The sequence below is a fragment of the Neodiprion fabricii genome, chromosome 5, assembly GCF_021155785.1.
Source record: "Neodiprion fabricii isolate iyNeoFabr1 chromosome 5, iyNeoFabr1.1, whole genome shotgun sequence".
Lineage (NCBI taxonomy): Eukaryota > Metazoa > Arthropoda > Insecta > Hymenoptera > Diprionidae > Neodiprion > Neodiprion fabricii.
In genome coordinates, this window is record NC_060243.1 from 17,070,569 (window position 1) to 17,089,977 (window position 19,409).

General features: G+C 39.8%; 1 protein-coding gene and 1 long non-coding RNA gene across 2 annotated transcripts in view; one reads left to right on the forward strand and one right to left on the reverse strand.

Annotated features, from left to right (window-relative positions):
• LOC124182718 overlaps window positions 1-13,596 on the forward strand; it is a 49,841-nt gene extending 36,245 nt beyond the window's left edge. The window contains exon 4 of the long non-coding RNA XR_006870841.1: window positions 13,521-13,596. This is a non-coding gene — a long non-coding RNA (uncharacterized LOC124182718). The remainder of the gene's footprint in view (window positions 1-13,520) is intronic.
• LOC124182706 (UPF0489 protein C5orf22 homolog) overlaps window positions 1-19,409 on the reverse strand; it is an 801,650-nt gene that overhangs the window by 772,648 nt on the left and 9,593 nt on the right. The window lies entirely within an intron of this gene.

Here is a 19,409-nt window from a genome sequence, read left to right on the forward strand (position 1 = left end):
AAATATTCAATACGATAAGACAAAATGTGAGATATTCTCACGGAAGGTCGAAAGGAAAGTTAACGAAACAAAAAGTGAAAGAAAAACAACACAAAATACTTGCAGCTTCAACCAAAGTCACCTAGGAAGAAAAAGTTAATTTTTCACTATTGCAAATAAACACAGAGTATTGATTCATATGACGTGCTCTCAATATTACGTTAGCATGAAATATACGGTTAATAAAAAACAATTAAATAATTTTTTCATCAATAGCAAAATAAAATAATATATATTTCAGAACTTAATGTATTACCGTTTTTGTAAGTTTTCCCTAAATTTAAACTGATATTAATTATAACGGTGTAGTTGTATCCGTCAAATTTCGTTGCCAAGTATATACGCACCGACGAGTAAATGCATTCTTCGAACTTTTTAGTTATTTCATCGTTAAATATTTCGTTGAAACTTCCGACAAGCAAGGTATTTTTCGATACCTATAGAATCCTGATATTGTTAACCATGCAAAAACGCGTTTTTGGTTGCGAGTCATGAGTGGTTTGATGTGAAAATTACTCGATTGTAATTTTCACAATGTCTAGTCTACCATAACCTTCGTGATAAAAAGTGTATTTTCATCGATTTTCTGGATCGTTTGATTCTCTTATTTGCCCGATAAGGGACCTTGAAACTCCGTATACATAAATCACGATACTTTTTAAGTATATTAGTAAAGATCCAAAAACTTTTCTCCAGTTCGTTACGCTCGAAATTTCGATCCGGCTGTAATACTTGAACATGTTATTGCGTAGACTGCAGGATGAGCCCAATTTTCGCTGACGCCAAAATAAGCCGACAGGGTTTTATCTACCTTAAAAAAATACGGCCTACAAAAAACGTTTTCTTCGCTTTCAATATTGTTTTTCTAAGAAAGCTGAGAGCCGTATAATTTTAAATCAACGTGTTTATTAAGTATTGAAAAACCACAGTGTTCGGGCAAGATAGCGCAAACTATACCGAACATGTTACGAAAACACACAAATTCTTTGTAGTATGATTTGACTCATACACTGAAATATTGATAAATAGTTAATAAGATAACCGTATGGGTGTTCTCACTAATTCCATTTTTGATGACGTTAAATAAAATGAAATGATTAATGGATTACAAACATGTAATGAATCAAACCCAATTTTAGACGGATTCAATAGGGATTTTATAGGAAAAACGTACAAAAAAATCGTCTTTTGTTTTCAAAAAATGATTCTCTTTTACCGGGCTTTTGCCAATCTTGGTACACTGAGGTATGAGAATCCTTTAATTTTCAGACCTTCGTTACCGTTCACTAGAAACACGTTGATCACGTTTGCCAGGATTTCGAATTAAATTTACGACTTTGAATATTCAGTACTTCTTGTCATCGAGAAACAAATATGATCTAATGTATTTTGTGTGCAGAAAAGTTTGAACTTTCCGAATATGAAATTTATTTAAACGATCAAACGAACTTACCTGTTGTGAAGTTCGATCGTAATTATATGTAGAGTCTCGTTTGAGATGATTACATCGTAGTACCGTCTACTTCACGTTAGTGTGTCACGAATATTCAGAGCTTATAAAAAAAAAAGAGAGCGCCTGGCCCCCTGGCGCTGCGGTTGTTCCTTCTCCAAGTCATATTGTTTAAAGTACTCCATAAGGATTGAAAATAATAAAACAAACACATTTCAATAAATAAAGGGGGAGGGAATGATAGAAACGAACGGAAATAAAACGTTCAATGGGTGGGATGTAATCATCTCAAACGAGACTCTACATATAATTACGATCGAACTTCACAACAGGTAAGTTCGTTTGATCGTTTAATTATATTACGAGTCTCGTTTTCGAGATTACATCGTAGATGTTCAGAGAAAAAATTATTTTATTATTTTCTAAACAGCCTCAGGCAACAAAAAAGTAACTTTTATCGAGACCAGTGGTCTCTCTTGAACAAGAATCAGCGGTTTTTTATTCGCTTACCTCGATTCTAACAAAATGTAATTAATGATATCTTATGCAATAACTTATAAATATTATGAGAATACGGTTGCTGCAAAGTCTTTTCTGCCCGATTTAATCGGCCGATTATAATACTCTGCAAATACCTGCGAGTCCTTTGACCAGCCCGCGGTATTTCTTATCGCGCTAATATCCAACCCCTTTGCCAAGGCAGCCGACGTAGACGCGTGCCTTGTACTGTGCGCCGTGAACTCAGGTCCTATGCCGCTCTTTGCCAACACTGACCGGATCCAACGACTTATTGTCTGGGTACTCGCCGATTTGAAGGGTTTTCTCGAAGTGATCAGTACGTTACTGCAATCGCCTCTGAGTGGTTTTGTTATTTCCAAATATCTCTTCAACGTGCTCGCTATGCACAGTCTAGGCTGTTCGCGAAAGTACGGCAATAACAAAAGTGGCTGGAAAGCCCCTGGTCTCGACGTTTTAATGATGTCCGATATCCTTATCTCGAAGCCCTGTGCCGAGTGAGAAATATTGACAAGTCTCATGAGCGAGAAAGTTTGCACTCGATGAGCCGTACCTAAAGCTAACAGCGTAACTAATCTCTCTGACAATTGTTGATTGTTTAATGATTCTAGAGGATATAAGTTCGCAATGTACGTAAGTACGATGCCGACGTCCCATGTTTCGTCGTATCGAGGTTTCGTTGGTCTAAGCCGAAAAATCCCTTTAAAAAATCTACCGATAATCCGATCGTTAGTCAAGTCGGTCGTCGATATTAACGAGATCGCCGATCGCGTCGCGTTTAATGTGCCATAGGAGGCTCCTGAACCGTATCTCATTTGCAGAAATTCGAGAATGCGGTTCGCGCTCGCTTTGTAAATGTCTGTTTCCGTCTCTCGACAGAAATTCGCCCATAGCTTAATAGGTCCTGAGTACTGCTTCCATGTACTCTCGGCGAGAGAAGCCAACAACGTCTCGATCACTGAGTCCGAGAATTTCTTGCGGCGGTAAGATTCGCCGACAATTTCCCGGCAATCAAACCCAGTGATTTCTGTAATGGATGCTGGAGAGACCTACAAGGTGACAATAAAAGCCATTTAGCGGGAGCGAAGATCATCGGTTTCTCTACGAGAAGGTCCATAAATATAGGGAACCATGGTTGCGAAGGCCAATTCGGCACTATCGCAATCCCACAGGCGCGATCTGCGATAACTTTTCGAAGGAACCTGAGAACCAATGCGAACGGTGGAAATGCATAAAAATACTCCGATTTCCAGTTGATCGTGAACGCGTCAATAGCTAAGGCATCAGGATCTCTGTGCCACGAACAATAAGCTTGACATTTCGCGTTAATCCTGGATGCAAACAGGTCCAATTTTGGTTTGCCAAATTCTGAAATTACTTTCTCGTATGCCCAACTCGACAGTTCCCATTCCGTGTCTATATTCTTTATCCTCGACTCCCTATCGGCCTCGACATTTTCCTTGGACGCTATGTAAGATGCGAAAATCCAAATTTTCCTACACTCGCACCATTGCCAAATCTCTTTTGCTATCCTGTGAAGTGCGGCATATTGAACTCCTCCCATTCGATTCACATATGCAATAGCTGTCGTATTATCGATTCTTAGTAAAATTTCGCAATCGTACAATTCGCTTGCAAAACATTTAAGTGCCATAAAGACGGCAATTAATTCGAGTTGGTTAATGTGAAGCCCCCTTTCGGTGTCACTCCAAAAACCGTGTGTGCCTTCGTTACAACAATACGCGCCCCAGCCCGTTTTTGACGCGTCCGAGTAAATCTCCTTAATAAATCGAAAACTTCTTATCGGACCAAATGACGTTGTAATATTTTGTTTCCACCAATCGAATTCGATCTGCAAATCTGCGGATAATTCGAGTTGTGCATCGTAATCCCCCCCGCTGACTAACAGGGCGAAGAACTTTTCTCGTTCGAATCTCTTGGTGTATAACCATCCATACTCAATTGCGCGACAACAGTCGACTAACTTCCCGATGAGGTGAGCGAATTCCCGAATTGTACAAAACTTGCGATGGCTAAAGTCGTCGATCACGGCTACCATTTTCTTTCTCTTGACTTCCGGTAGCTCCAATCTCATTTTTCTAGAGTTAATAACGAATCCTAAAAAAGTGCAATCTTTCTTGGGAATCAAGCAACTTTTTTGATAATTCACTATAAACCCTAGTGACTGCAGTTCTTTAATAGTGACTTCTACGTTTGTGCGACACGCGTTAAGATTCGAGCCGATGCAGAGGATATCGTCTAAGTAAATAGTCGAGATGAATCCTTTCCCTCGTAAATAATTCACTACCGGTTTTAGGATTTTTGTAAAAATATACGGCGCTGTGCATAGACCGAACGGGAGGCATACAAATTCGTACATTATATCCCCGAAAATGAATCTCAAATATTTCCGGCTTTCCACGTGCATAGATACCAAAAAATACGCATCTTGTAAATCTATGTTACACATAAAATCACCTCGCGAAATTAGTTTCGTCGCAGTTCTAATGTCCTCTAACTTGAAATGCTGCGTGACTATAAAGTTATTGAGCTTTTTCAAGTTTAACACGAATCTCATTTTTCCGTTTGATTTTGGTACTAAGAAATACGACGAAATAAATTGTCCCGTGCATGGCAAGCAGGGTCTGATTGCGCCCAGATCTAACAATTTGGCTATCGCCAGTTTCATATGTTCAAGCTCAATCCCAGAATTGAATTTTTGCTGAGTAGGCGGAACAGATTGGTGTACTGACTGGTCAAATTCAATTTTGTACCCTCTTACACAGTTTAAAATGAATCGATCCTGCGTGATCTTTTCCCATTGTGGGAGAAACTTTTGCAGCCGCCCCGCTGCTTTATTTACCTCTAAGGCCTGTCCCGCGAGCGTTGGTACGAGCTCTGCTTGCGACTCTGGCTCCAGGCTCGTTGTTGATCTCGCTGTTGATACGACTGATTCGACTTCGGGACAAATTTGACGGTCTTCCTCGATCCTCTCTGGTTCGCGCCCGTCCGAGATCCCCCTCGATACGAGTTGGACGACGGGCCTTTCCAGTTTCCCGAATTCGAGTTACGAAGAGGCGCCTTGTGCACCGATGGTTGAGCCTTCAACTCCAAGCCCACCTTTTCGATCGACTTTGCCGTTTTTATTTTTCCGGGCAAATCCTCGCCGAATAAAAAGGCGTCGGGCTTAGTTTCGTCCAGAATTCCCTTGATCTTCTTGTCGAGAGACGGCGTAATGCACGATCTTCGTGTAATCGAGTCCAGACGAGAAGCGTGTGCCAGCAGTCGACCCGCGTCGGCAAGATACTCCAACAATTGATACTCGTCAATGCCGTCTTCCTTGGGGGACAACAGCAACGAAATTCCAGCACCCAATGCAGCCATAGCTGAACCGCGAATATTTTGCGCATTTCTCAAGTATTTGTCTCGTTTCGTGGCCGACTCGAATAGCGATGACGCTACTTCTGCGTTTAACACTGGCGCTTCCAAGCGACAATTGCCTGTTCGCGCATACTTTGACAACAACTCCTCTAGGTCGTCTTTCTTGAGTCCTTCGGCTATCCATTTTTCCCAATTTTGTGACAAAGTTGAGTTTAGCTGTAATTCTGGCGCACCAGATTTTTCAAGAGCACCCAGGATACGCAGTGTCTCTTCGTCGAAAGCCTGTGCTGCGTCCTCTGTAGCCTGACTCTCAGCATCCGCTAGAGTTTGTCCTTCGGTATCTCTCGATGGATCAACCGATGCGACGGGGAGAACATTTCCCCCATTGTTGTCGTTCGTTGGTGACAAGCCTGCAATGGATTAACCTGCGATAAAGACAGCCTCTCGTATTTGTTACGCAAACGAGTCTCATTTCGCAGCAGCCTCGTGATTGACAAAATTACTCTATCTTTGATCGGCTAATGCCGTCGAGTTACGTGACCGTAACCTTGGGCTATCTGCCGATTCCTCCATACAGGGGAATCGTACAGTTCGACTCTAAGAAAATACTCTGAGAGATTTTCTTCGTACGGCCTGGGCCGCCGAGTCATGTGGCCATGATAAATGCAGAATATGCAATAATCATTCATTTTTGCGAATAACATTCACAATCGACTCAAGGCAGAACTCTGAGAGTCTGCCTTCGTACGGACAAAGCCGCCGAGTCTATGGCCCGCTATTTCCGCGAGCGATACCCGCTCAAACCTTTTTAGGTTTTGTTCGACCCGAGACAATTTCTGTGAACTTGTCTCCGTACGGCAAAGCCGCCCGGTCTACGGAAATAACGAAAGAAAAACAGAAGAAAAAACCTTGACGACTCGTCGATGCCTCCTGATTGCCAGCAATTGTTTGCATAACCTCGCGTCTCGGGCTACTCGAGGTCGTATCTGAAGAGCTATCAGGCATCGCATCAACTATCTTCTTCAACTTTTTAAAGAACTTCTCGCTCTTATTCTCCTTATTCTTCTTCCTCTTGTGTGATTTTCCCATGATTTTTCTTGATTAATAAACTGGAACTATGCTCTATACGTGCTACACTTTTACGCACGAAAAACGTTATGACTTGGAGAAGGAACAACCGCAGCGCCAGGGGGCCAGGCGCTCTCTTTTTTTTTTATAAGCTCTGAATATTCGTGACACACTAACGTGAAGTAGACGGTACTACGATGTAATCTCGAAAACGAGACTCGTAATATAATCTTCGGTAACTCCTCAGAAACTATGCGAGAAAACTAAACTTTTTTCACGTTTTCAACCCTGTATATGCAAAGGACCAGAAAATTGATTTTTTTCTTTTGATATAAGACAAAAATGGGACCATTATCAAATCGGTATAAATGTTCCAGTAATCTTGAATTTTCTGAATATTTGTTGAAAAACAATTTTTATTATGTATTTGCCTGAAAACGTAGAAATTTTGTAGTGTGTTTCAAAATTATTGGATTTGAATAAAAATGAGAAACATCTATTTTTGTCACAAAAAATGTTTGATTGACAGATCGTAAGAATCTTCTCAATAATGGATTTCATTTTCGGTAAGATTAGATCTTTTTACAATAAAAACACGTCAGGTCATATCTTTTTCGACGACAAGAGGGCCAAAAATTCGAAACCAAAGGTTGCGGTTGAAAACGCGATAAAAATGATCAACGTATAGGTAAACTTTCGTAAACGGTAAGGCTTACGATCAAGGGCCTGAAAATTGGGGGAATTTTCGAGTTGGAATTCCATCGTGAGTAAATTAAGCGCCCCGATTCTGATGTGGATTCCGATTGGAAGAAAGCACTGTGTACATACATTTAGACTCAGAGAAATATTCAGTATAAAGTAGCAGATTATGTAATAAGGGAATAAAGTAATCACCCGAGGGAATAATCGACTTTTATTCCTGTTTTACATACAAGACTTTATTTCCGACTCGACTCTGGCCGCAATATATATTTGAAAATTGGGACGTTTAAATTGAGCTCATATTTCCTGCAAATGCGTTTTAGGGAAAAATATGCCACTTTGTCCCGCTTTTGAGGTGAAAAAATTTGACTTTACGACTGAATCGGGAATAAAATCCTTTTCTCACAGCTGCGTGAAATTATTCATAATTGTAAATATTAGATTGGATTAGGGAACGAAAGATTTTTTCTTCACAAAGGACTGAAATCCGAGCACTAGGAACTAATCAGAAAAATGCGAATCATCTGACCAATAATTATGAAAACAACGATTTTTGACGTCGTTTGGATTAATATTCGTAATAGAAACATACCGAATCCAGTCAATCCAGACAGGTAAAAATAAATTTGTTCCGTGAAATGGAGTATCGACGGTTAAAATTTCGTCTGAATCGTATACAAGCTAGGTACTAACGCCTACGGCTGACAAATACCTTTGCAATGATAATGACGTGAGAAACGAATCAATTTCGTGCTATGATATAGATTTCTTGCGAACATACCCAAGTGCTTATACGGCGTACCTATAGTTAGGGTTATACAGTTGAACGGTTACAAAAGCTGCACGTTACAACGTAACGTGGTAATAATTATTGCAAAATGGTAGAAATTCTGATACCAAATGTCAGACCGTCCTCGTCACGTGGGAGCAGAATCCAAGCTGGCGTCCCGCGTGTACGTAAAGGTTGCCAGAGTGATTTATGGAATTATGAAACCATCCGCAGGCACATTCACATATGTGCCCTAAGATCTCATTGTTTAGCGCGGTCGTGTGCCAATACAATATGTTGGTACTACCCAGTCCTGCAATCTACCTTCACTCATGCGTGTGTGCATGAGCGATATGAATATCCGCACATCGACGTGTGGATACTCCTTAAGTGCCCACATGCCAGGACACCGATGACTGCGCTCACGTTCCCACACGTCGGATGAAAATTGCTGCAGATTCGCTCACTCGGCTGTTACATTAGTGCCGGGATCAGACCGACGCTCGGATCTCCATTGCGAGACGTTTGGTGAATGAAGAGAAAGAATGATGTGGCAAAACTCTCGCATCCCATAAGTAGAAAGTTTAAATACCTACAAACTTTCACCTATACTTTATGGAAGGAAGTGAGGTCTTTCCGACTACAACTTTTTTGGTACAGTGTACAGATGTTCACCTTGTTCACCTTATTCGAGTATCCATTTGAACCGCAAGTATCGATACATCCTCATAAAACGGGTGGAAGAGACAAGATCTCTCATAACTCGGTCGCTCCCTTCACGTTTTACCTACACTTTTTTGATAAACCTTTATTATTCCTGCGTCATTTGATGTCGTGGCGAGTCACAGACTAGGCATTTGTTGCTACACCTAGACTACACCAGTCAAGAGTCTTATGAAGTACTGCGAGTTAAATGCACCTCCAAGTTTAAACACGGACGGTCTGTGAAAGTAACAGTGGAAATTATAATTGAGAATTAGTTTCGCAGAATTGAAACAAAAAATGGTACCCTAATGATAAAAGTGATGGGGAGAACTGAAAATATACCAATTCCAATCTTCAAATTAAACGTATAAAATAATCATGCCATACACACGCTGGTGAATATCCCATTTGATATCCATTATACTCTAATTTTCAGAAACGAATGAAACCAAATGCGACGATTCTGTTCCTGTTCGGTAAATTCACTTTTCAAGAAAATACTTGCAGTGAAAAAAGAGCACTGGACTTGTTCAATTCATCCGTGGCTTCAGTATTCAGGGTACAAGGAATTTAAAAAAAAAATGGTAACATGTACATTACTGCGTTGACGTACTGCGTCAGCGTAATCTAACCGAAATCATTTCTTTCCGCATAAACATATTTAACTTATGTTGATTTCCTCGCGTTGCCACAGTCCATAAATATGTTCCCCCATGTACGAGGTATAAAGTACAGCACCAGGCGCGTTAATGCGCAATGGGGTTAATAAATTTCAACTGCCCGTGCGGTGATTTACAATGAACTGCATTACCAAGTCAAAGCAACGGATCTACGATCCACCTACCGCTGCGAATACCGTCAATTCAAAGATTATTACTCATTCTCGTCAACTTTTCACTTCACCCTTTCCACTTTGTAATTCTCATCGCACAGCTTGAAAATCTGCCCGAGTTCATATATTATTTAATCGCGGATGAAACTTGAGCCGCTTCTTGAGTTATAATCCAAGTTGCACACGAGTGCAGATCGCATCAAATCACTCTCGAGTTTCCAACACACGTACAATCTCTATGTATATATACGAGTACTCGAGCCGATATCCGATCAATGCGATCGGAATGAAGAACGAGGCGCATGCGATCTCAGCTGATCTTAGTTGCGCAGAATTGCGGAGGGGCAACTCTTTGCGGCAATTGAATCGATATGTACGGTCGAGGAGGGATTCCCAGGATAGAATTGAATCCCGAAGGACCGCCGTCAGTCACCCCTTGACAAATAGCCGGCTCGCGGTTTCCCATGAAGCCGCCATTTCTCCCTGCTACCTGCACATCTATACCTACGCATAAAATGCGCGCCTACTGCGCACCAATTTCCTATGCGCATAATTGCACAAGTCGCCAGGAGATCTCCCACAGTGCGTGTATAGGTATGCGTACCACAAGACGACTTGTAACGACCGCCTACCGGCGCACATCCGCTGATACGTCCGTCACGCTATTCGTCGTCCTTTACCGCTGCTTCTGTACACTGCCTCGCATTAATGTCGTCCAAAAAATCGCCCCCCACCATTGGCCAGGTGCTCCGCCTAGTCCCCCCCGCCTCATGCTTCTTTCCGTTCCTCGGAAGCCTTCCGACACCTTGATACATACTTCATTACCGGCGGCCATTACGGCACAGACCTGTCGACATAGCTAACGATTCTACAAGATTCATTGAAGATACCTTAATAAGGGATTCTGAAGGTCCTTATTGAACTGAAAATTGTGAGGGAGTAGGTGAATTTTTGCATTATTCTACTGAATTCGATACAGAGTTAGTGTCAGGTGGTCCGTTATCGACCAGTCCTGAAAGGATTAAGTGGAAGTCAAACAAGAAAAAGATTGCTTTTATTTTATTACAAACGAAACGAATAATACCGCCATTTTATGATACTTTCAAAGTTTTCAAAGAGTCGTGATTCATTTTGTCTCAACTACAAGGTAGAAACCGAGCATTCGGAAATCGCGGATCCGATGTTTTGGATCGGAAAATGTACTGAAATTTAAAACTCAATACATCTTGATGAAACTATTACCTACTTACCACAGGTTTTTTTGATCAATTGATTCAGAATTTGGCTTCGAAATAGTCCGTCCTGACGATACAAATGATTCGTAGACTCGGAATAAGAAACGTTCGGGTTGAATGAGTCGAGCATTTGACGACGTAAGAAATATCTCTTCAACCGGAAAGAATGCAGGGCGGTGTACATGCACGTGAGTATACAAACATTGCGCATACGTGTTCTCACGTTTTGTACTACTTACGCCGGTAGAAGAAAAGCATCCGGAATGAGACGGTTTTTGTTTGATTAACAAGTTTTTAACAGCGCTGCCAAACTGGAAGTTATCAGAAAACCTTCGAATCAAATCTATTACAATTCCACGTGAAAGCAGTCAATGCCACTACGGTAAATTATACTTTAAATACATTTGTGATTATTCCTGGCCGTAAGGCAAGCGAACGGAAAAATGACGGTAAGAATTTCGGCACCGTATTACACTGATGAAGAGAGTAGGAAAAAAAGTTCACCAATTTCAACTACCCGCGAGATATCGCCTCGGATCATCATCCGTCATATACTTGTTGAACGACAAGATCAACCAGCAATAAAAAAAAATTTCCGACAGCCGCTCATGTGACATACCATGTAGGGTAACAAGTAGCTTCGTACGAGTTATGAAACTGTTGGAATCGATGGACAGAAGCTCCTCGCATCGCCGGCATGACATTCCGCTTATACTATCAGATACGATGGTGACTATGGAATACGAAGATAGCGACGATCAATTACTGCAAACGGAAAAGAGTTATGAGGCTTATTTAGGGGGACTGAATAACGATAACCGTTCGGCAATGCCAACTTCCGTTGAATGTTGTAACTTGAGTTACAACACATTCAGTCCCCAAGGGAGTTGATGTATTGAATTCGAATTTCCCTAGTGACTTTACTGATAGCTGGTTCAAGGAACGTAATTTGAAAATCCACTCACACAAATTCCGGCCAGAGTATCTGATGTCTTTTTTTGAAAATGCAGTGGCCTGTACCGCAGAAGTTGGTTATCCATTTCTACAGCCGATTTGACGGAGCGTTTAAGGCGAAGGTTTCTGGGCCGGCAGGACTAGTCCAGTGAACCATGAAGAGAATGGAATAAAAAAATCGCACCTTGTTAAAACGTCTGACCGCAGTCACATCGTGTGCATACCTACAACCTACTTGAGGTGCACTCGTAAATCGCCGGTCTAAATCTAAATTGCGTACAGTTCTATAGTAATCGATCACCAGTGTCCCCGACGCCCACTCGTGTTCTCATGCAGGCGAAGGTGTGCGTGTGCCGACATATTAAGTGGCTGAAAACTCTGAGGTTATACTTCAAGCCCATTAACTATTGGAGAGAAACTGCATGAGAAGAAACGAGATCACGGATAAGTGAATGAAAGAAATCGGTAAGTATCGGTACACCGGAATCTTTATACAATGGCCCAAATACCCCACGTTCCGAATGAACGGCATTCCGTTCCGTCACCAGCGGCCCTCACGGTATCAGTGGGACGAGATTTTTTCACATCATATGAAAATCGAACAGGTATTATTAGTATTAGTCCACGTTCGATAACGTATCTGATATCTAATATCTGATGTAGTTTATGCTCCAGCTGCGCTAGAACGAATTCCGCACATATATCTTCAACTGGAGCAAGTCCAACTTGTCTTGAGCACGCGTCTAACGCCACTCACACGTAAGATCATTGTTCTTGATATTGCTGATATACATCGTGCGAGCAACGAATGTACACATTGGTCTAACCTGTGTTCACTTATTGCGTCGAATAGCCGTCCACTCTTACCGTACAGGATGTTTCTTAGAAAACGCCCAACTTTTAATAACCAAGTCGTTGACTTGTGTTAACATCCATGCAGTATACTTCATTCAAGTGCAGCTTACCAAGATTGTGGCAAGGACAAGGCATAAACTAAATACGCTTAAATTCCTCTGCAGTATAGTTTTATGGATTGATTTGGAATGTTCCCGATTTTGCATTCCTCAAAATAAATAGGTAGTAGGTAAAGATGTTGTTCTTTGTTCTCACTAAACAAACGTAGAAGGTAACGAAAACGTAGAAAGTACGGTAAGCGTTGAAATAATGTCATCTACCCACTGCAGGAAATTGCACCAATGTGAATACGATGCAATTAAGTAACATTTCATGCGATTACGTGTATTACGCTGTATCCAGTTCACTGCTTGATCGTTGATCATTATCTAACACGAGCCATGATTTCAACACAGTACGCTTCTCGCAAATGCATTCGTAATTGTGCAAAGCAGTTTCACTTACTTAACCGTATCAAGCCGTTACTCGATAAGCATTTTCCAGTTGAAATGAGCGTACGATTGCTGATAAGTATTTATTTTATTCTATGTTCAATCGAGCCGGTAGATTAATTTCCTGTTTTGTAAACACTTACGTAATTTTTAAAATAACGGATCGCATCGGTACCGTGCAACGGATCTTACAAAACCAAGAATTCTGAGTCTTCGGTTCGACACTTTGACTCAACTTACAGGACCTAAGGACTGATTTTAATACACCCGAGTTCACTTATGGAAACACATTGCAGGTAAAATAGTCAAACTGAATGCAAACAAACCATACATCAAGTTGTCTATCCTACCACTTATTTGTGCTTATTTGCTGGTATTTTGATAGAGTTGTTATTTCGTCAAGAGTAGAAGCATCAAAGCACTAGAAAATGTAAATTTAATTTGAGGGAGCGTCTTGAAACTGTAACAATACAACCATACACTCCCCAATTACGCTGTGCAATAACCTGTTTTCGGTTCACAGCATCCAGACAGTCTTCCTTAAGAGCTCAACCAAGTCCAGACAACGTTGAGAGGTTATATGAAAAGTTGGATCGAAACTTTTCACGTGACAATTGCTTTACATCCGTAAGGAGCGGCTAAAAGCATCATCGGAAACACTCGAAAGAAAATCTGAATACCAGAGTGCAACGTTATGATAGTAAAAATTTCTACTACAGTTTTTGTTAATTTCACTCGAGATAAGATAACGTAATCGACATCGATTCTTCATTTTACCAGCCTACGTTGTTGCGGAAGCATGAACACCGTTGTAAACCTTTAGTGAAATAATTTAAGCGATACATTTAGCGTTTACATATCTAGTGACCCAGTTTTACTGATTTGACCATGCAATCTAGTGAGATGTAAAATTTACAAGTTTCGGCCATTGAGAAGATTTTCGAATACTTGTTAATTTGACACATCACTTTGGGTCCACTTGACAAACTTCGTCGTTACAACCGGTTCGGACACAGGATTCATTGAATATGTACTTTGATTGCACGCGAGAAGATTAATGGATTCGGAAAGTCCGGATTGAACTCGAATTTAGGTACAGGTCGAAAGGGGTATAGTGTATTTTCGAAGGTCCTATTGCGGATCCAATCCATTCACCTACTGTCCCAGATGTTCCATCAGCATCGAATCCTGATAAGAATACGACTTGACAAACTTGATTTACCAATTTGAACTAGTCGAACAAACAAGGAACTCCCAATAGTCCTCTTTATCCTGTCGGAGACTTCGATAAGATTCACAAGGATTGTCGTAACCGGCATAGTAATTCTTGCCTTGTCGCAGGTTGATCAACGACTTGAAGCAGTCCACGGTGGTCTCACCCTCTGCACTACCAACCGGTACCAAGATTGGCTGGGCACAATAACGAACAGCCAGCTGCTGTGCTGCGAGGTTCATTGGGGAACGCCCTGTACGCTTCATTGACGGTTGACATAGTGGTGAAATTGAATTGGCGGTATGCGGATTAGCATGGATCACGCGTGAATGGTCAGGCACATATCGGCCAGATTACCTTGCAAGGCTGTGTAGTTGTGGAAGCTTGGCAGCTTACTCGAGCCGCGGAATTAAGTCCGAACGCACTGTAAGCTGCTCGGCTCGTACCCGCAAAGCTGCGCCAGGTATTTCCATAAGTATTCAACGCCTCGTCGGATTGCTCCGTGTGTATTGCATCACCCGGAGCACTTTCTACCGCTGGCAAATCGTAAGAAGTTCCATTCCGCAACCGCCAATCATCGCCGAGTGACAAAGCGTATCCATTTAACGCTGGATCACGACTTGAGAGTATCAACTTGCGACGTGGAAAAGGATTCCGGAATCCAGTATCATCGATAGTTTATGGGTGCTGAGGATCTGCTACCGGACCTTTCCGTTTTCTAATTTACACCTTCACCCCCAATGACGACTCAATCAGTTACGTATCGCAATCTACAGTTGATAATGAATGGATGTCGTTGATTGAATTGGAGGTTGGGAAAAGAGGAAAATCCGTTTCAAACGGCTCCAGCATCGCTGTTTGCGCTAATTATAGTGAACACGAAAGAAACGTCATTTCTACTATGTGCAATAAAAATTAATCTGAGCAAATTCGAATGACACAAGCTTAAGATATGACAATTTGGAGAAAAATCTCTTTGATTGGAACGTTGCAAATATTGCTCAAATTCATTTCTATCGCATAGAAGGGATGTTGTTTCATTCTTTTTTATCATCATCGTCACTAATGAAACTGTTCGGCGTTTTTCCTTTTTTCAATCTTTTGAATCGAATTTCAAACAATTGGTTGCATTTTTTTTATTTAGTACGCCTCCGATACAATAAGATATCAAAAGGTAGATGTTTTCCTAGTTTAATGGAGATTCATCGTTTTATTTCAGATAAAGAATGAAAAATAATACATTGAAGAAAATTTTTAGAAGTGTTCGAACGTGCGTGTTTTGAAATTGGAACCTATATTTATATCTCACAGCTTACGTCAGATATTTTCTACGATACCGTATACGAAAAAAATTAATTCTGTATTTTACATCAGTGTAGACACTATTGTATCAGCTATTAACTATCCTTCCTAAAGATCATTTCTACAGAATTATTACAATTTTTCCCTATAGCTGCACAAAATATCAATGTACCCTTAAAATGTCTCGTATATCCCGTTCTGTGTTCAAAAATTAGCAACCTTATTGTCCACAAAAATGACTCGGACAGGGCCGTATTCAAATGATTGTAACATCCTTGTTGGCTAATACGATGAATAAATTTGTTCAAAAATGCAATCAATTTACCTAGGGTCACCAATGAAAAAAAAATGGTAAAACAAACTGTCCGAAATCTACAATTTAAAATGAACAAGACGAAAATGAAGATAAATACATAAAAATTTTCGTCATTAGATCTATTCGATTATTTCAGAAACAAAATTCTAATCAACAATATTGTTGTAAGTAAGAGTGAAACAATAATATTTTAATTAAAAAAAAATCTGATCGAAGAACAGTTGATAACACATTCCCAATGTTTAAGCGTTGGTATTATCGAGGATTCAGCATCGATTTCAACGCGATCGATCTTCACCTTACGCCTGCATCACGAGCTCGTGAAATAAGGAGCCGTTGATGGCGCGTTCGTTTGATTTACGAGGTTCAAATCACACCGATTTGCCGAGATTGCTAGCTGGCTCGTCGAATCACCTTTGATTGAACTCGTATCTCCCGATTTACGAGCTTCACGTGCGTCACGTACACGTACAAGAGAGCCTGCAGATAAGCGCACTTCGTTGTTTTATTATTCGCGCTGATTTTCAACCAGCGATTTATTTATTTACAGGAAAGACGGATGTACAAACAAGAAACTTGACCCTGCAAAACCTTAAGGGTTGACTTCCATGCAACTTTCGTTAAATATGAAAGAACAAAACAACTTGGAAAAATCCTATTATAAAATCTTTGTAATAATTTTCAATCCATGCCTTACTCGCATGTGTCGAAAAACAATTCAATCTGCTACGATCAAAGCTTAATGTGCACGAAACCTTTCGAAGTAAATTAAAAACACTATTCGTAACTTTAAACTGCTCGATTATAAATATTAAGCTCGTATTTGGATGAAATTCTAATTTTTGAGTTCTCGATAAATGGTAAAAATTTCAGATATATTCGTTTAAAGATGTGAAAGTTTTGAATTTCTCCTTACATATAACGGACACTTTTATTCTCCTGATAATTTCTTTTTATGCCCGTATATTTAACAATTCGTAACTCAAAAACTTATACTACTTTTATTTTGTTATTATTATATACGAGCAAAAGTTCTTCAAATAGGTATGTGAATGAATCAATTTTATAAAAAACAGTATTTCGTGAGTATTGCAGGAAAAATGCTTAGATACTCAATACTTGGAAAAAAATGTCGCTGTTCCTGCGGATGAATGCTGCTCGGAATGTGGAATTGATTTAAAAGAAATAATTATACAAATATGCATCAGCTCAATTTGAACGTTAACTTTTGGCGACAACTTTATTGATACTCGAGTAGTTGCAATTATCGCCGACGTTTTGAAAAAACTCGCACGAAAAAAAATGTTGTGTATATTTTACATCTGTGATAAATATATGGACAGCACTTTTTTCGACTCAAATCTACATGAATTGATCATATTTTAACTCTTACTTTTGGTTTTGTAACTCTTATCATCGGATTTATCAATCTTGCCACAATTGCTGTAGATCTAACTCCTAAAAATTCTAAAATCTACAATGTTTTTCTTTTCGTGCGTTTGCTTACAAAAACTAACAACTCGATGCAGTGCATTTGTTCAAACGGCAAATAATAAATTTTCTTCTCGTGAACATTCACTGCTACAAATGATATCGTCGTTCCTAAGTAATGGAGAAAAGTAATCCCGTTAATATGACACGCATAAAATCATTTTGATTTCAGTGAATTCATTTCAATTAGTGCATTAGTTCCAATTATTTAATTTTAAATTGAGCAGCTAAGATCTGCGACAGATATAATTACTGATAATTTGTAGATACAAGGAAATTCAGAGTGAAAAACTTGTGAATAAAGTTTATAACTACATTATCTACAGTCGTAAAATAATATCCAAATGACACGACTGAACGCTCAAATAAGTTTACAAATAACGCCCAAGAACATCTAATTGACACGAAAATTTAGCCTCCGTTGTGCACTCTGATTTCTTTTTGAGATCAGAGTTTCTTGACACTTCGCTGTTTTTCATTTATTATAAAATTTCACGATTCAATGTAGTATCTTTGTCGAAATAATAGAACATTCATCAGAATTCGAGACAAACGATTTGAGAAAAGCACCAGACATCGAGTTTCGCTTCAATTCGGACGCGATCGATTAATTTCACTTTGCCTCGTGTTCGCCATATTGAACCGCCATTATGAAAATCAAGTTTCGGACTCGCAAGTTCAAATCTGAGGACGAAAATAAGCCCCGGAGATCAAATTTCGTAAGAAACCTTGATAGAATTCCAGAAAAATCTCTTGCGCAACAAATTTACGCCTAATTTTTCGTGAAAGCGATGTTTGTTTTTTGGAACCGCTAAAACACGAAGGAATAGATCAAACCTTTATTTTCAAATTTTCGGCATTTCCCGTCATCCAAAAAATGGCGCAATATATTTTTCGTGTGAAAAAGTCTGATATTTCCTAATATGAAATAGACTTTGAGGTAGATCCTCAGAAACTTTGAAAAAAAAAAAAATTTCTCGACATTACGAGTTCTGTGCCTGCAAGAGACGGAAAAATGAATTATTTCAATTCTTTCGTGTGGAATTTTTAAAGCGGCATGAAAATAGGATCAGCACTAAATCGGTATAAATATTCCAGGGTTATAGAACATAGAGAGAAAAATCGAGATCCTGGAAATACTTATACCGATTTAATGATAATCCCAGTTTCATCCGACTCCGAAATTTCAGGATATTCTTTGAGATATCTGATTATAGACATGAGAAAATGAAGAACAATATATTTGTTGATCCTTTAGATGCACGGGACTTGATAGGTAGAAAAAATGTTACATTTGTCAGATCCTGAGAATCTATCTTAAAACGAGTTTCACATTCGCAAGGATTGACTGTTTCCACAAAAAATACATTGGGTTGTATTTTTTCGACAAAGGCGAAGGTTGAGTTCGAAAACATGATAAATAATTGATGAAAGAGTTTCTCGTGAACGGTGAGACTTGGTGGCGTGAAAATTAGAGAATTTCCACCGTGGCACCCTCGGAAAAGTTTGTTTGGGTTTATAGAAAGATTCTATCAAAAAACTTGCATTGTACGTGACGGCTAAGATGGCGCACGTTCGATTTTTTCACTTTTTTCACATTTTTTCAATTTAGGGTTCCGTCTCAATATGTACTGGAACATGCGTGGATTTATGTTCCACGTAGCGAACAGCGGTAAGAGAAATAAGATCATATTTATAGGTAATATCGCGCGCGTTCCAGAACATATTGAAACGGGACCCCTGCATAAATTGAAAAATATATGAAAAAAAAGTGAAAAATCGAATGAGCGCCATCTTAGACGTTGCGTAGAAAGCTCATTTTATAAGACAACCTTTCGTCAAGGGGACCCGTAAGTGAAATTCTAGCGCTACGATATACATACATGCAACAAAGCCGCTGATATTTTTTTTTTTTTTTATTTTGGACATGGTTTTGGATAGGAAATGACGTCCCTGGTCGAAAAACAATTCCGGCAAGATCTTCGCTCTTTTCAAAATTAATGCATTTGATCGAAGGAGAAAGTTGCAAAATCAATGCGTGAAGTTGTTCGAAATAATCAACAGGACATGTTGTGAAAAATCGACGAATC